A 7,288-nucleotide genomic window follows, 5' to 3' on the forward strand; every position below is an offset into this window, starting at 1 on the left:
TTCACCACTTACTCTCATGTCATTTACGCCTATGTTACATTTCATCTCAATTTTTAAAAATCGTTTTATTAGGTGGGGTTCATACAACTCTTATCACAATCCATCCATCCATTGTGTCAAGCACACTTGTACATTTGTTGCCATCATCATTCTCAAAATCATCTCAATGGTTCTCTCTCTCTCATAGCCTCTTTCCTCTCTCATCTGTGCTTCAAGCAAGGGGAAGCGCTGGGCTGCGAGCTGCATGGTCCGTGGTTCGAAACCACCAGCAGCTCAGCTGGAGAAAGCTTGGGCTTTCTACTCCCGTACACAGTGAGCGTCTCAGAAGTCCACAGAGGGCCGCTAGGAGTCAGCATCGACTCGAGTCGATGGCAGCGAGCTTGGTTTGGTTTGGCAGCTACAGTGTACCAGTGTGCTCCCGTAAAGATGCAGCCTTAGCAGCTCTGTGCAGAACGGCCTCAGTGGCAGTGGGCGCTTACTTATGGTGTTGGCCAGGAAGACCGACTGTGCCTTGTCTGCGGAAGAAAGAACCCATCTATGTTGAAGGCAACCCAGCCAGACTGCCCCCCAGAAGTGAGGATGGTGAGACTGACTCGCATCCTGCAGCCATGTTACCCAGAGGGGCCAGTCCCTGGGGAAGAGCATCCTGCAGGGGGCAGTAACGAGGCAGCAACAGAAGAGGAAGCGCTTCAATGGGATGGACTGGCACAACGGCTGCGGCCAGGGTTGCAACGCAGCCATGCTTATGACGGTGGCGCAGGACAGGCAGTGTTTCGCTCTGTTGTGCACCGCCCCAAGGTCTTCGCCTGACGCTCGACTCTCAGTGGTTTTCAAACTGTGTCCCTCAGCACCCCAGGGCACCTCACGATGATGGGTCTGGACCAGCGGTTCTCAACCTGTGGGTGGCAACCCCTTTGGAGGTCGAAAGACCCTTTCACAGGGGCCACCCAATTCACAGCAGTAGCAAAATGACAGTGATGAAGTAGCAAAAATCATTCTATGGTTCGGGGTCACCACAACATGAGGAACTGTATGAAAGGGTCGTGGCATGAGGAAGGTTGAGAACCAGTGGTCTAGACCTCCCTTACCCATATTTGATTGAAGGCTCTGTGGTTCCCAGCCTAAGATTTAAATAATGATCCCCAGGTGCCCACATGTCTATGTCACTAGCGCCCATTATGTCACTAAAGTGGCTCTGAGCATCCAGTGCCCTGTCCTGAGCCTGGCCATGAGCAGGTGTGTCTCGAATATGGTACTAAACCAACCCACATTGGTTTGAGCCTTGGGCCTCTGCCTCGCCCCCTCTCTTCTCCATCCTGGCTCCTCCCCGGCTGACAGGATCCCTGGGCTCTGGAGCAAACAGCAGCAGGACCGAGGAAAGGAGGGGAGCCCGGGACCCGGGGCCCTAGACAATAGTGCACCCTCATACACCCTCATGCAAGGAGACCATGCAGTTTTCAGCACATCTCAAGAAAACAAGCCCGTAACCATGTGGAGCTGACCTCATGCTAAACCCTGATCACAGAGGGCAGTGTTCCCGAGAGAAGGGGTCACAAGAGCCAAAGCACGCCAAAGACCAGAGGCGAATGGATGCCCTGGAGAATCAGACCCAAACCGGAGCCTCAGACAAGACAGAGCCCAGAGGTTGAGCGCTGGGGAGGGAGAAGGGGTCAGGGGGAGGTAATTATTTTCTTAATTGGAAAAGGAGACAACCACGGAGGAGGGGGGTGGGGGGTTTGCACCACATATGTGGCCACGCTGCCCCTCCCTCCCTCGACCGCGGCTTGCTGGCTCACCCACACTGGTTCCTCGTGGAGGGAAAAGAGGCAGGTGCTGAGAACACAAACAAAGGCAACCACAGATCCTCCCAGGGATTTGCAGGAAGCAATCACAGATAAGGCTCCCGAGGGGAGGGGGGGCAGGGAGAGAGAGCCACAGGGAGGAGAGACTCAGGCCTTTAATACCTTCTTGGGCCGACCGGGACCAGAGGTCTCAGCCTCTCCGACCAACCTCAGAAGCCAAATCACAATCGCCCCAAGCCTGGGAGAAGTGGTGAGTCAAAGTAAAATCCCGCTTCACCCTTAGTCAGAGGCTGACGGGGACGGCTACATTTCCTAAATGGTTGGCTGCTTCTCCGTCTTGCTTTAAATGAGCTACCACTCGTTTAACAGGCAGGCGTGAGAGGTTTCCACATTCGTGCTTTGCTATGAGCAATTGCTCATAAGTCCTCCATGGCAACCGCAAGGTCAGAGTGTCTAGTCCCACTCGGAGCTGACTCGGAAGAAGAGCCTGGCGATCCCAGTCGGAAAAAGCAGCCCTCGGACACTCTGTGGAGGCCAGTTCCACTCTGGCCCGCACGGGCTCGCCATGAGTCCCAGTCGACCGGATGACAACTGGTTGTTCTTTTGATTTAATGTTTTGCTTTTCAATGGACAAGAATGGACTCAGTAGACTCGGGTTTAATACTATGACGGCTCCTATATACACCCGTATTAAAACCAAGAAGCAGACCACCGCCAGTGAGCTCATCAGACTCATCTCAAAAAACTCAACACTCACCCTCACTGCTGTTGAGCCCGCACAGACTCAGAGTAACCCTGCCAACCGGGTGGAACGACTCCTGGGGACTTCGGATACTGCTAACTCCTTACAGGGGCAGAAAGCCTCCTCTTTCTCCCAAGGAGCAGCAGAGGGTTTCAAACTGCTGATCTAGTGATGAGCAGCTCGACGTGTAACCACTGCGCCACCAGACTGAGAGCGACCCAATCTAGGTTTTCTGAGACTGAGACTCTTTCTGGAAGCAGAGAGCCTCGCCCCTCTACCGCTAGTGGGTTTGAGCCTCCAAGCAAAGCCTTGGCAGTCCAACGCCTAACCCACCGTGCCACCACAGCTGCCCCTTTGTTCTCCTCCCAGCTACAGAGGCTTTGTGTTCAAGGTGACCCTAGCCCAGACCCCCACAGTCCACCTAGCGGCAGCAGTTCACATCACATCGCAGGCAGAGTGTCAGAACGAAGGGGGCAGTTTGAACGCAGAGAGGTGGGTGTGGACAGGCGGGGGAAAGGGCTGTGCCTATCTGCAGAGCTGGCATGGTAAAAGGCTTATGGGGGAAGGTAGGGGGACACACGAGGCAGTCATAGGGGTAACTGTTCGGGGGTTGGCAGTAAGAGTACTATGCAGACCAGGGAGGTTCCAGAGAATGAGAGAGTCAGAGAAAGCACCATGTAGATAGAACCAAGAACTGCCCCTTACCCTGGGCCCAGGGGCTAGCCTGGAGGCCATGCCTGGCCTGAGGAGGGGCTTGTACCAACATGCAGTAAGGAAGAGGCCTGGCTGTGAGAGGCCAGGCCCACCAAGGTCAGGGAGCCACATCTCCAGGAAGGCTACTAAAGAGCTTGAAAAAGGCAAGAAGCTTGTATGAGCCCCTAATAAAATGTTTAAAAAAAAAGAAAAAGGCAAGAAGCAGGGTGCTCCCAGGGAGGGGAGGACAATGACCTGAGCCGGGCCAAGGAGAGATGGGAGGTGGAGGGAACCCAGTTTCTCCTGATCAGTCACCCCAAACCTCTCTCTGCCCGGGCTTCACAAATACAGCAATGGGGAGGATCCATAGCAATGAGTTAGAGAGACTCGGCTGACCATCAGCTCAGGGTGCCCACCCTCCTGTCCATCTATCAGCTTACACGGGGCCCACACTCAGTCACAGCTGAGACTTGCCCAAGAGTGAGTGAAGGTGTGCGGGTCAACAGAAATGGTGTCCTTCTTTGAGCCCCTACTCAAATCTTATTTCAGTACCAGAACGGTTTGTTCTAATAATGAGCATTGTATGATGTCCACCTTCCCAACATGATTGCTGAAGACAAAGCGGGTGCATAAGAAAATGCAGTGAAGAAAGCTGATGGTGCCCAGCTATCAAAAGAGATAGTGTCTGGGGTCTTAAAGGCTTGAAGGTAAACAAGCAGCCATCTAGCTCAGAAGCAACAAAGCCCACATGGAAGAAGCACACCAGCCTGTGTGATCACGAGATGTCAAAGGGATGAGGTATCAGAAGTTCAAAAACAAGCAATAAAATAAATGTGATGGAGCGTGGACAAAGTGGAGACCCAAAACCCACCTGTAAGATAATTGGACAGTTCCTCGCAGAAGAGCCACAGAGAAGGGATGATATATCTAAGGTGCTATATAGCACTGATGAAATACATACCACAATACTCGTGTATAAGCTGAGTTTTTTCAGCACATTTTTATGCAGTTTTTGTGGTAAAATTAGGTGTCACGGGTCAGCTTATGCTCAAGTATACACGGTTACTATCCTCTAGTTCAGTGGTTCTCAGCCTTCTTCATGCCGCGACCCTTTAATACAGTTCCTCATGTTGTGGTGACCCCCCAACCATAACATTATTTTCGCTGCTATTTCATAACTGCCATTTTGCTACTGTTATGAATCGGGCGACCCCTATGAAAGGATCATTGGACTCCCAAAGGGGTCACAACCCACAGGTTGAGAACCACTGCTCTGCCTCCTTAGTATTCCCTCCCCTTACCACTATGGTAAGGTGACCAGATTTAAAGCAGGACATCATTGACCAGGGGTGGTGGGTGGGGGTGGTTCTTGATTAAAAATTTGGTCAATATGGACCAAATAGACCGTTCCCTAGCTTGTCGTGCATGCTTTCCAAACATCGGGACTTTTTTAAAACGCCAAAAATCGGGACTGTCCCGCCAAAAGTGGGAGGTCTGGTCACCTTACATGACTATGGTCTTTATTTCACAGTCTCAGACACCCACAGGGACAGTTCTACCCTGTCCAGTAGTGTCCCTATCAGTCGGCATCAACACCATGGCAGTGAGTTTGGTTTTACAGGCCAACAATTGGTACAGACGAAACGGGCAAACTAAAGAGAGAATACGGAGAGAATGCAAAGATACTCAGAGACAAGCATCCCGAGGTCCCAGATAGGGATTTAAGCCCGAGACAAAGTCAGAGGAGGAAAGAGCTGGAAGATCCCTGAATAAGACAGCAGACTGGGGAGTGAGTCAGCTCTCAGGGCCACTGAATAATTCACGGGGCAGCCAGATGGCCTATGTTTCCTCCAAGCCCTCCTCGGCAGGAGCACCAGGCCCCTCCCCACCTCCCTCATTCCTCACCAGTTGTCACCCAGGAAACCAGCTCCCTTCTCACCCAGGAAACCAGCTCCCTTCTCCTGAGCCCCGAGAACTGGTGGTGGAGGGTGGAGAGGGGGCTGCAAGGGGTGTCAGGGAGCATGGCAGGCTCTGGGCAGTTGACTCTCCCAGTCATTTTCAGGGTTCAGGGCAGGAGGATCCTGGGGACGCCCCTGGAGAGACAATGAAATAAAACAATGAAGGTAGAAGGGCAGCCTAGGAATGAGACTGAAAGAGATAATGGGGCCAAAGCCATGCTCGGAGATTGGAATTGGTTTTGTCTTAGATCCTTTCTGGGATTGGGGGACTGGCTTCATCTTGCTCCCCTACTTCCCTTCTCCTGTGCCGCCCAGCTCTAGTTCTGCAATAACCCTGTCACCTTGAGGCTTGCAGTGGACTTCACCACCACCTCGACCCCACTCACCTCACATCTCTTTCAGCAGCATCTTTGGTCTTGTCTGGCCCAACACAGGCAACTCCTGCAGCTCCTCTGGTCCCTCCCCTTCAACCACCTCCACCAGAAGCACCTGCCTTCTGGGCCCTGCCTGTCACCTGAGACCTGGCTTCTCTTCTCTTACCGGCTCATTGAATGCTCTAGGGTTCAAGACCTTTGTTCCTAGTTCATGAAGCATCTGTGTTAGTCCGAATCGACTAGAGGAACAAATTCCTTGACACTCATTGACATGTAAGACAGAACTTTCCATCAAGAAGTAATTATGCACCAATAAAACATCCCAGTCCAGTCCAGATCAAGTGCCTAAGTTTGATATTAGCCCGTAAGTCCAATATTAGCCCATGAATTCCTCTTCAGACTCAGGCAGCACATGCAATGATGCTGAATGCAGGAAGATCACGGGCCGCTAGGTGCAAAGTCCTGTGGATCCAGTGGCAGTGGATGCATCTCCAGGGCTGTGGCTGCCATCGGCGTGGCTCCATGTGACTTCTCAACAGGAATGTGTAGCAGAGAGAGTGTGTGTTCTGCCTCTTCTGATGGCAGAATCAGGAGCGAGGAAGTTCCCAGAATGCCACACCCAAAGGAGGGATCATGAGACCTAACTGACAGGCTAGACTCCACCCCTTCATTCTTTTATCAAGTTGACATGAAATTGTGACTCCCACAGCATCCTATTGGACTTAACGTCTCCCTAAAATTTACGTACTGAAGTCTAAACCCTGTTGTTGCTGATACCATACTGGATGAGGGTGGGTCCTGGGCCTGATCACGCTGAGTGGTCTCTTATAAAGAAACCGGAATACACATAGAGACACACTCAAAGGGAAGCACCAGGAGAAGACGGAGACCGGCAAATCGATAAGGCCAGGAACGCCAAGGATTGATGGAAGCTATGAGAAGCTGGATAGACAAAGAAAGCCCTCCCTCACTACAGGCTCTTCTAGCCTCGCGAACTGTGAGAAAATACATTGGTGTTCTTGGAAGTCGACCTCTCACGGTACTGTCTGCAGTGGCAGCACTGGGGCACAAAGGCAGGACCAGCTGGAGGCTCTGGATGAGACAGACGGACGCAGCAGCTGCATCGTGGGCCCCGGCACGGCAGCAATGGCGGGGATGGCGCAGGCCCGGCAGGGCTTTGCTCTGCTGTGCACAGGGCCTCTGCGGGTTAGAACGGACTCAAGGGCACCTGACAACAACTGCAGCAGGAGGCAACACTGTTCTAACCTGCGCCACCCTCACCCAGATGGCTGGGTTCGAGCCCATTATCGCCGGCACTGGGTCAGTTCGTCTCCTTTGGGGCCTTTCTCTTTCAAGCTGACCCTCTGCCTTATCAAACATGATGGCTTTCTCCAGGCCCCGGCTCCTCCTGAGGACGTGCCCAAAGTACCAGAGGTGAAACCTCCCCATCCTGGCCTCTAAGGAGCACACTGGCTCTACTTCTTCTGAGACAAATGGGTCTGTCCTTCTGGCCGTTTGCGGCACTTTCAGTATTCTTGGCAAAGACCATAATTCAAAAAACGTCAGTTCTTCTTGGGTCTTCCAATCCATTGACCGGCTTTCTCCCACATGTGAAGTAATTGCAAGCAACATTTTGCAGGAGCCTTTGGCAGCAGGTTTGCCCAGTGTAATCTGTCACTTGACTTTCTGACTGCTGCTTCCATGGGCATTGATTATGGA

The sequence above is a fragment of the Echinops telfairi genome, unplaced genomic scaffold, assembly GCF_000313985.2.
Source record: "Echinops telfairi isolate 266 unplaced genomic scaffold, ASM31398v2 ScPeMD7_7457;HRSCAF=8495, whole genome shotgun sequence".
Classification (NCBI taxonomy): domain Eukaryota; kingdom Metazoa; phylum Chordata; class Mammalia; order Afrosoricida; family Tenrecidae; genus Echinops; species Echinops telfairi.